General features: G+C 40.1%; 1 pseudogene; it reads left to right on the top strand.

The window, feature by feature from the left end:
* Nucleotides 1-202: 202 nt before the first annotated feature.
* On the top strand, nucleotides 203-11,202 carry LOC114316362 (aluminum-activated malate transporter 8-like; annotated as a pseudogene).
* The last annotated feature ends 346 nt before the right edge of the window (nucleotides 11,203-11,548 follow it).

Genomic DNA, 11,548 nt, shown 5'->3' with positions numbered 1-11,548 from the left:
ATCAGTCATGGCCAATTTTTTTTTTTTTTTTTGATGAACACTAGATCAAGATGAAAAATAAATAAATAAATAAAAACCAAAAACTCTACAAATTGATTCCTACCTTCACAAATCTACGCAAAAGAAAGAAAAGAAGAAAAAGAAAAAGTTATCTTTAAAAAGTGGAGAAAGAGAGAAAAAGAATGGAGGTTCGCCGGAAAAAATGGTGGTCGCCGGTGTTTCGCAGGACGGAGAGGGAAATGATGTCGGCAGTGAGACGATGGTAGTGAGGAAGAAGAGAGAAAAAGAAAAGGGAAGAAGAAGAAGAAGAAGAAGAAGATGGGTGTGTGGGGTTAAGAGAGAGAGAGAGAGAGAGAGAGAGAGAGAGAGAGAGAGAGATAGAGATAGAGAGAAATCTAAGAGTGAGAGTGATTGGGAGAGAGTGAGTTGTGTTAGATAAGGTGGTTTCTTTTTCTTTTTCTTTTTTTTTGTACGAAAATTAAAAAAAAATTAGTAAATGAAAATAAAAATAAATAAATAAAAAATAATAAGAAAACAAAACAAAATTATTTTTTTATTATTTTTATTTTTTAATTTTTTTTTTAATTTTTTTTTTTTGAAATTTCCCCACCCCGCACGTGCGGCGATTCCATCCCCCGCGCTTCTCCTTTTTCTTTTTTTTTTTAAATTTCTTGGTCCCGCACGTGCGGGAGTCAAGCCGCACGTGTGGCTGGTCAACGCACATCCCTCCGCACCTGCATATTTAGCAGAGTGCAAGGCTGATGTTTCCGAATTTTCCCGCACGTGCGGAGCCCAGTCAAAAAAAATATATATATATATATATATATATATATATATATTTTTGGCAAATTGGCGTCCCGCATGTGGGGGAGTCAAGCCGCACGTGAGGCTGGTCAACGCACCTCCTCCGCACCTGCATATTTAGCAGAGTGCAAGGCTGGTTTTTGCCCAATTTTCCCGCACGTGCGGCGATTTCAAATTTTTTTTTTTAATATTATTTATTTAAAATTGATCAAGAATAAACACAGAAAATAAACATGAAAGCATGCTTTTAAACACTGAGAATAAACATTTCTGCCTTTAATTGACATCCGGAATAAATATAGCACAAAAGAAAATACGGAATGCCCATTAAAGGTATAATCTTCACGCGAAAATTACGGGTACTACTTTTCTCCCTAACTGTATTTGTAACTTTCCCTATTCTCCAACAGGGTGACAGACTAGGTTGATTTGGTATCCAGAATCGATGCGCATAAAGCTACCTCAATCTATGGTGCTGCCATACAGAGTTCAAGCCGAGGTAGTTTTGAAGCAATCTCCACACCCCTGGGTATTTAAACCAGACTTTAGTCTCGGAAATCCCAAACCTTTGTGTTCTAGGCTTTGCCATTCGAACTCTAGTTTCCACCGTCTCAGTTGGTCTCCTAGGAACTCACTACAAACACGGTTAGGTGGCTATACCAGACCGTCAGATGCCGTTCGGGCACGGCAAACACCAAAGGAATTACACCTTTAGAGGATTTAAAGTCTACTTGATGCAAGTAAAGCATAACGAGAACAAAGAAAAACAAAATAGCATAGAAGGGAAAGAAAAGAGAACAAGAAATCAATTTATCAATCATAGTAAAATGGGTCCATCAAAGCAATGGACTCAATCATATCCCCATTCCCAATCCCCTCTATATATGGTTTCAATCTTTGGCCATTCACTTTGAAAGTGTGGCCAGTTTTTGGATCTCGCACCTCAACGGCGCCATGACTAAATGCCTCAACAACCTCAAAAGGGCCATCCCATCTTGATCTTAGCTTACCCGGAAAGAGTCTCAATTTTGAATTAAAAAGCCACACTTTTTGGTCGGGTTCAAAAGATTTTCTATTAATATGCTTGTCATGGAATTCCTTAGTCCGAGCTTTTAGAACTCTCGAACTCTCATATGCATCATTCCCGATTTCCTCCAGCTCATTGAGTTGCAATTTCCGGTTGAGCCCAGCCGCGGCCATATCGAAGTTAAACTTCTTTATGGCCCACAATGCTCGATGCTCAAGTTCAACCGAGAGATGACAAGCTTTACCAAACACTGCCCTATATGGTGACATCCCAATGGGTGTCTTATAAGCAGTGCGGTAAGCCCATAATGCATCAATTAACCGTTGTGACCAATCTTTCCTATCCGGTCTCACCGTTTTCTCAATTATGTGCTTTACCTCCCTATTCGAGACTTCTACTTGGCCACTAGTTTGAGGGTGGTATGGAGTGCCAATTTTATGGGTGATAGAGTATTTCTTAACTACCGACTCAAAGAACCGGTTACAAAAATGTGTACCCTGATCACTTATTATGGCTCTAGGAAACCCAAAACGACTAAAGATATTTTCATGCAAAGATTTGATTACCACTCTATGATCGTTTGTTCGGGTAGCTATTGCCTCCACCCACTTAGACACATAATCTACTGCCAAGAGAATGTACTCAAACCCGAACGACGACGGGAAAAGGCCCATAAAATCAATTCCCCAAACATCAAATATTTCTACCACAAGAATAGGGGACATTGGCATCATGTCACGCTGAGACATCGAACCCATTTGCTGACAGCGCAAACAAGTTCTACAAAATTGATGGGCATCTTTAAAAATTATGGGCCAATAAAACCCGCTTTGTAAAATCTTGGCGGCCGTTTTATGCCCACTAAAATGACCGCCACATGCAGAAGAATGACAAAATGTAAGAATGCTATGCACCTCACTCTCCGGCACACACCGTCGGATCACTTGGTCAGAGCAATATTTAAACAACTCCGGATCCTCCCAAAAGTAATACCTGACCTGTGAAAAGAATCGGTCTTTGTCCTGCTTAGACCAATTCTGCGGAGTTTGCCCAATGACCAAGTAATTCACAGTATGTGCAAACCACGGGGGGCTCGCTTGTGACAACTCAAAAAGTTGTTCGTCCGGAAACGAATCATGCAAAATAAGAGGGTCGCTATTATACTCAACGAGGATTCGGGAGAGATGATCCGCCACCACATTCTCAGATCCTTTCTTATCACAGATCTCAAAATCAAATTCCTGAAGCAACAAAATCCATCTAATCAACCTAGGTTTGGTCACTTTCTTAGATACTAAATACCGCAAAGTGGCATGATCAGTGAAGACTATGACCTTGGAACCTAGGAGATAAGACCGGAATTTTTCTAAGGCAAAGACCACAGCTAGCAACTCTTTCTCGGTAGTAGTGTAGTTCAATTGAGCATCCGAGAGAGTGCGACTAGCATAATATATAGCAAATGGTGCCTTATTGACCCTTTGGCCCAACACAGCCCCGACAGCATAATCGGAGGCATCACACATGATTTCAAAGGGAAGAGACCAATCTGGTGATTTCAGGATTGGGGCGGTAGTCAAGGCCATTCTTAGTGTTTCGAATGCCTTTAAGCATGCTTCATCAAAGACAAAAGGCGCGTCCTTAACTAGTAAACTACACAAATGACGTGATATCTTACTAAAGTCTTTGATGAACCTACGGTAAAAACCTGCGTGCCATAGAAAAGACCTAATTTGACGCACGGAATTGGGTGGAGGAAGGCCTGCAATGAGGTCGACCTTAGCCTTGTCAACTTCTATACCTCGAGGGGACACAATGTGCCCCAACACTATACCCTCACGAACCATAAAATGGCTCTTTTCCCAACTCAAGATTAGGTTTGCCTCAGTACATCGTTCTAACACTCTAGTCAAGTTCCTAAGGCATTCCTCAAAAGACGGTCCAAACACCGAAAAGTCATCCATAAAAACCTCTAAGAATTTCTCCACCATGTCGGAGAAAATAGCCATCATACACCGTTGAAAGGTCGCCGGTGCATTACATAGCCCAAAGGGCATGCGCCTGTAAGCAAAAGTGCCAAAAGGGCATGTGAATGTGGTCTTTTCCTGGTCAGCAGGGTACACCGGGACTTGATTATACCTCAAATAGCCATCAAGAAAACAATAGAAACCCTACCCCGCTAACCGCTCTAGGATTTGGTCAATGAAAGGTAAGGGAAAATGGTCCTTCCTAGTCGAGGAATTTAGTCTCCTATAATCAATGCACACTCGCCACCCAGTAGTAGTTCGTGTTGGGACTATCTCTCCTCCTTCATTCTCAACAACAGTGATGCCCGATTTCTTGGGCACTACTTGTGTGGGACTCACCCACTTGCTATCTGAGATGGGGTATATAATACCCGCATCCAACAATTTCAAAACCTCCTTCTTCACCACCACTTTCAAGTTAGGATTCAGTCTCCGTTGCATTTCGCGAGAAGGTTTGGTGTCCTCCTCTAGGTGTATATAATGCATGCACACGGAGGGATCTATCCCTTTCAAATCAGCCACTGACCACCCTATAGCACTCCGATGTGCCACGAGAACACTCATCAACTGACTCTCCTGCTCTGCAGTCAAGTCAGATGCAATGATAACCGGTAAAGTATCTTGGGGCCCTAAAAAGGCATACTTGAGTGTGGCCAGAAATGGCTTCAACTCAAGTGTAGGTGGTGTGACCAAAGAAGGTGTGGCAGTCTCTCTTGACAGAGGAGGAAGTGACTCAAACCGAGCTTTCCATGGAGGAAAATCCGGTGTAGAAGAAGAATTAAGCAAGACATTCACCTCCTCAACTGACCCATCTATATCAAAATTTTCAAACCCAAAATGAGCTAGACAAGCCTCCAAAGGGTCCTCTACAAGAATGGAGGGCAAAGCCTCCTCAACAATCTCATCCACAACATCCACTAATAAGCACTCCTCTCTCTCATGAGGTTGTTGTGATGCTTGGAAAACATTAAGTTTCACTTGCATGTTACCAAATGAAACTTCCATAACCCCGGTCCGACAATTAATACATGCATTGGCCGTAGCCAAGAAAGGTCGACCCAAAATCACCGGGATTTGTTTCCTCGAACTGGCTACCGGTTCCATATCTAATACCAAAAAGTCAACAGGGAAGTAGAACCTATCAACCTTAACTAGCACATCCTCAATCATGCCACGTGGCACTTTGAGGGACCGGTCGGCCAACTGAAGAGTAACAGTAGTGGGCTTCAACTCGCCAAGCCCAAATTCCTTATACACAGAGTACGGCAACAATTTAACACTAGCACATATAGAGTGTGTCATTCAACAAGATGGAGCTTACTTGCTGCGTGAGTAGGACCTTTTGGGACACATGTGTCCAAGATTTACGCTTTTGCATACAAAGGTCCTTAAGAAATTTGGCATATGATGGTACTTGCTTAATCACCTCCAACAGGGGGAGGTTGATTTTCACCTGTTTAAAGACCTCCATCATTGCCTCCATAGATGCCGCCTTCTTATTAAAAGGGGACGGTGTATCAAGGCACTGGGGAAAGGGTGCCTTAGGCACATATGGAGTGCTAAGGACTAACTCATCCCTCTTAAGTGTTTCCCCCTCACCCTTGTTGTCACTTAGTGAACCACCGTGGTCACCCTTCCTAACTCTAGTTGCATCAGACGCAGCTGATTGAGGCTCTAACTCCCTACCACTTCTTAAAGAAACCACCGCCTGCACTTGCTCATGTTGCTTACCATTCCCACCCGAACTCTCTGCCCCGTATTGTCCCTTAGGGTTGGCCACAGTTTGACTTGGTAATTTTCCCTCTTCTCTCCGATTCATGTTGTTAGCCATTTGACCCAATTGGGTCTCTATCTTGGCAATGGAGTGAGTGTGGGAGTGAACTATCGGTGCTAACCCCTTAAGTTCTGAAAGAACTTCCAACACCTGAGTCTCAAAGGCAGAGTTGCCCTGAGGAACAGGTGGGGGTTGTGGTTGACGGTATGGTTGTGGGGGTCTATACGGTTGCGGTGGTCGGTAAGATGATTGGTTGGCAAAATTATTGAAATTCTGCCTTGGTAGTGGAGGATTGTAAGAAGTGCCTTGTGAAGGGGGCCTCCATGAGAAATTAGGGTGATTTCTCCATCCCGGATTATATGTGTTGGAGTATGGGTTATTACCCGGGTTGGAGAATCCTTGAGCCGCATTCACATGCTCTTGGACTAACTCCGGAAATTGTGTTGCCGAAGGGCACTCACTCAAGTCATGAGCAGGGCTCGCACAAATAACACATGCCTCATGAAATTGATGCTGATCATGTTGGGTAGGAGCATGTCCCGTAGCTAATAATTGGTCCATCTTGCAGGACAATGCCTCTACTTGTTGGGCTAACTCTAGGTTTTGCCCGACCTCATAAATGCCCCCTCTTTTCGGGGCTCCAACTATGGGTTGCCGGACTTGCCGGGCTGCGGAGGCATGGTGAAGGGAATTATCACTTAGGTTCTCAAACAATTGCCATGCCTCGGCATCATTTTTAGACATAAATGTCCCACCACAGGACGAATCCACCATTTGGCGGTGTGGCTCAATTAAGCCATAATAAAATGTTTGAACAAGTTGCCAATTAGGCACTTGGTGGTGGGGACACTGTTGGAGAAGGTCTCGAAGTCTTTCCCAAGTCTCATGGAATTGCTCGCCATCCATTTGAGCAAAGTTTGTGATGGCTCGCCTAAGTTGGTTGGTTTTACCTATGGGAAAATACTTCTCCAAGAACCGTTGCTGTAATTGGTCCCAAGTTGTGATTGAATTAGCGGGTAAAGAATTTAGCCAGTGTTTGGCTTTATCCCTTAACGAGAATGGAAACAATCGCAACATTAAGGCCTCATTTGTGAAATTCTGGATCCTTACTGTCGAGCAAATTTCCAGAAATTCATTCAAATGCTTATAAGGGTCATCATGAGTTAGTCCATGGAATGATGGGAGCATTTGTATGGTGCTGGACTTAATCTTATAATGAGCAGCAATGGTGTTGGGCAATTGGATGCATGATGGTGATGTATATGCAGTAGGTGTAAAATAATCCTTAAGTGTCCGGTTGGGCACATCCGGGACATTAGGATTTGCCATCTCTAATGGCTCAATGTATGAATATTCAAGCCTAGGAATACGGGTAGAGGTCCTAAGTCTCCTAAGTGTCCTTTTTAGTTCGAGGTCCAAACTCCACAATTCAGGGCGACAAGAACGACGCCCGTGCATACACTACCCAAACACACAACAAGTTCCGACTCTGTGCACTAAGTATGAAAGCAAAATACCAAAGGAAGAAATACTCACGGCGGTTTAATGAAAACGCTTTACTCGTCTTGCGGATGCTTGACGTGTAGACGTTGTCTCCAACCTCTGTTTGAGCTTTGACTTCCGTTTTAGCACTTTGGTGCTTTGCTTGTGAGTGTTTGCTTCTGTTTACTCACTTTAGCGCTGCGGGTCTTTTTTTATTTTTATTTTTTTGAAGCTCGGCTGTCATCTGCTTGCACTTCAGTGATAGCTCCAATTTCAAACGCTCTGCACACTTAGCAACACCAAAAGCATAAAATCCTATACTAAAAATTAAAATAAGAATGTAACTTTAAATTAACTAATTTCGCCATAAGTTCCCCGGCAACGGCGCCAAAATTTGATGGGTCGTTGAACACACCAAAATTAAATACTAAACTATACCAAATTCTATCAGAATAATGGCAAGTCTAGGTATCGTTCCACAGGGACTATTGTGAAATTAAACTAATTTAATTGCCAAATTCCTAAATTAATTTTGATAAAGAGGTTGGTTGTTTATAACCTAATTTAATAACGAATAAATTAAACTAAGGAATTAAATTATCAATAAATGAAATTGGGTTTACTGAATTGGGGAAAAATCCTAGGGTAGAGAATTCACCACTAACCACATAATTAGGGTTTCCAATTGAAATTAATTATGCTACGGCTTGAACGGATTAATGCTTCGCAACTACAAGCTCAAAACATTTAACAAGAAGATTATCACATTCAATGTACGAGCACAAACCATCTCAAGTAATACGAATCGTTCACTCTAAACTAGGGTAGTGATATGACTCGTTCCTTGTAGCATGGTTCGTCCCATACCTTGAATGTGAAGGAATAGAAAACTCACGTATGGATAATATTCAACAATCATAGAAGGTCAAATATTTGAAAAGATAATGAAAATTATATATAAAGAATTTCTAAAACACCATACAATGGTTCAAACCTTTACATAATATAAAATCAAACAAGAAAAACCTATTACATGGCTAGGGTTTCTTCAAAACCCTAGAAAAGGAGACTAGCCACTCATGGAGGAGTGGGAGGAGGTAGATGGAGAAGGAACCACCATGGGAGACATCTTTGAAGCTTCTTGTTTTCTTCTTCCTTTCCAAACCCTAGCCTCTCCCTTTAGGTCAAAACAATTTCAGAACCCTAATCCAGCCTTTTACTTGCCTTTTTATACTTCCAATCTCGTCCAAACAGGTTTAAAACGTTGGTTTGACTTTCCCAGAAAAAGTCAACACATGTGCGGGAAAGTCAACGCACGTGCAGGGAAGTCAACGCACGTGCGGAAAAAGTCAACGCACGTGCGGGAAAGTCAACTCTGCCCAAATTCTGGTTTTTTGCTCATTTTATGCTTCAACGTTGTCCAACCTGATTGACACTCAACGCATATAAAATATACAGTTTGACCAGCAAGTGAAGTTAAGAGATTCTAATTAATGGACTCAATGATATACATTTCGGCCTTAATCAGTATACTTTCTGTGACCAACTTTTTTTTTAGTCGCCAAAAGGTGATCTTCCGCGACCAAAAAAGCCTTTGGTCGCCAATAGGTATACTTTTCACTACCAATTTTTTTTTAGTCGCCAAAAGGTGATTTTCCGCGACCCAAAAATTGTGGTCGCCAAAAGTTAAATTTTGGTCGCAGAAAGTGGACTATTTGCGACCAAAAAAAATAGGTGGTTGCCAAAAGTGTTTTTTCTTGTAATGAATGAACAAAAACAATTGAAATTGAATGCAAATCAAAATGTCTATTCCGTAGCCATGGAAAACTCCTTATCTCAAGTCATTACAAAATGAATTAGGGTTTCGAATCATCTAATACTTGAATTCAAATGCAAAAATGGGAGGAATGGAACATGTTTAAGAAATGAAAAGGAGATTCAAGCTTCGAACAAACACAACAAAGCCAGAGAGAGAAGATTAGAATCTTTACCATAAATGAATTAGGCCTTTGAATGATCAAATGCTTGAATTCAAAAGGCAAAGACGAAGAATCAAGCACAATGATAGAGAGATTTAAGCTTTGAACAAGAACAACAAAGCCAGAGAGAAAGATATACGTACAACATAATTATCTAAAATCAGAACCTTGCGTTGAATATGAGGGCTCTGTGTTGAATCTGTTGATTGGAACCCTAGGGTTGAGATTGAGAGAGAGAGAGTGAGTGTGTGAGGCGATCGGTTTCTGTCGTATTCAAAATAAGGATGCTTATGGGAATATTTGATCTAAAAATAAAATCTAAAATATATATATATAAAATCACACGTTAATTAAAAAATGTGATTTAAAAAAATATACATAACCACACTTAATTAAAAGGTGAGATAAAAAATAAATATTATCACACTAAATTAATTTAAGTGTGATTAAAATATTAATTTGATTTTTTTAATCACACTTTCATTAAAAGTGTCATGTTTTAATTTCTTTAAGTGTGATCTTTAAGCATTTTTGTAGTAGTATGGAGCTATGATTTTCATCCTTCAATCTGGTAGCGGTGTCTGCTTTGCACACGGACAAGGTCATTGAACTTGCCCGACAACGTCTCTCAACCATTGGCATGGGCTTCACGGTCTGCATTTTCACAAACTTACTCATTTGTCCCATGTGGGCTAGTGATGAACTTCATCACTCTATAACCTCCAAGTTCCAAAAGCTTGCTTCCTGTATTCAAGGTATAACAATTGAACAAAACAACAATAATACGAATAACAACCATCTCAATTTTTTATGCTTTATGATAGAATTCTTCTGAAAACTCAAACATCAAAAAAATTTTGAATTCATTTTTTAGCTTATTTATAAGCTTTTGTTTTTTTATTCATTTTTTTCTGAACTTTTCAAAAAGATTGAAATGCTTTTGTGTGATCAATGTAGGAATCTTGAAGGAGTACTTCAGAGTAGTCAATGAGAAGGAAAAACAGCCCGATGCCAATTTTGCCAATTGCAAATCAGTGATACACTCCAAGTCGAGTGATGAGTCTCTGGTATATTTCTGTCAACTTACTAAAAGAAAATATTTTGTAAATGGAAATTAACTACTTTTCCATTCAATTGGAGAAAATTCCAATGACATTAACCTTTTTTTGATCTACTTTCCTTCTCATTTTCTCGGGAAAATTTAGTAGCGTACACGCATGGATCAAAATCTCTATACTATCTCAGGCATATTTTGCGAGATGGGAACCATGGCATGGAAAATTTGGGTTCTCATATCCCTGGGATAAATACCTACAAATCGGAGATGTTCTTCGAGACCTTGCTACTACCATTATTTCACTTAAAGGTGTCTTCAATATCCTAGACAGGTCCGGAATTCATACTCTTCCTCTTGGTTTTGTTTACTTTTTAGACCTGTCTCGAATAGATAATCCTAAAAATTTGAAAAGAGAAAAAAAATTATTAGACAAAAATAAGCTAGTTTTTGGAAGTGTTATTTTAATTATATATATATATAATTTAGCCTATTTTCATTTTTAATCCTAAAAATTAAAACGAATTCACTCAAAGTTTAGAGAATCCTATGTAAGATTCCCACTCCGAATGGTACCGATATTGTTAGCTTTAGCTAGGCCCTCACAGCTTTAAAATGCATTAACTAGAAAGGGATGTAGTAGATATGTAGCCCATAAACTTTTTCTACCTAAACTATGTGAGACAGGATGTTACAATTTATATTGACATTTTGTTCCAATCGTGTGTGATCAGCCTTCATCAAATCCACGACAGCCGATCAAGGAACCGTGTCAAGCAGTTGGCTCGTTGCTCGCGTGGATTCTTGGAGAGCTCGGAGAGAGCATTATAAAAATGGAAAAATGCCGGCTTAAATCCTTGATGGCGTCAAAATTGCAGTCGATGAGAGCAGAGCTTAGCCTACTCGCTTCTCCTTCCAAGCTAGGAGCACCGGAAAACGGTGAAGGACTTGCTATGGCTAGTTTTGTATTCTTGTTGATGGAGATAGTAGAGAAAGTAGAAGTATTGGCAAAAGAGGTCGAAGAACTCGGTGAACTTGCTGATTTTCATGCTAGATAGATGGCAGTTTTGATTGAGATGTGAGCATTTCAATTTTTTGGCCCTTTAAATGTACATGTATGCATAAAAAAGATTACTTTATTATTGAAGCAGAGGAGATCATATGGCCCCAAAGGGATTATATATATATATATATATATGTTACTGTAGGATGATGACAAAATATGGGATTATATATGCATGTTTACAGATTTATATAAATTAAACTGAGGGATGCTAGTTTTCATTTCAAGGCTGTGGGCTGTTCTAATTTCAATTTTGGTCCCCCTTAAAAAAATGATCTTAAAAATTAAAAAACAATTAAAAAGTGTTAAGCACTTGCAATGTGTCTTTCATGAATTCTTTC

The sequence above is a fragment of the Camellia sinensis genome, chromosome 8 (assembly GCF_055761805.1).
Source record: "Camellia sinensis isolate YWXY chromosome 8, ASM5576180v1, whole genome shotgun sequence".
In the NCBI taxonomy this organism is placed as follows: Eukaryota; Viridiplantae; Streptophyta; class Magnoliopsida; order Ericales; family Theaceae; genus Camellia; species Camellia sinensis.
This window is presented reverse-complemented; position numbering and strand designations above follow the sequence as displayed.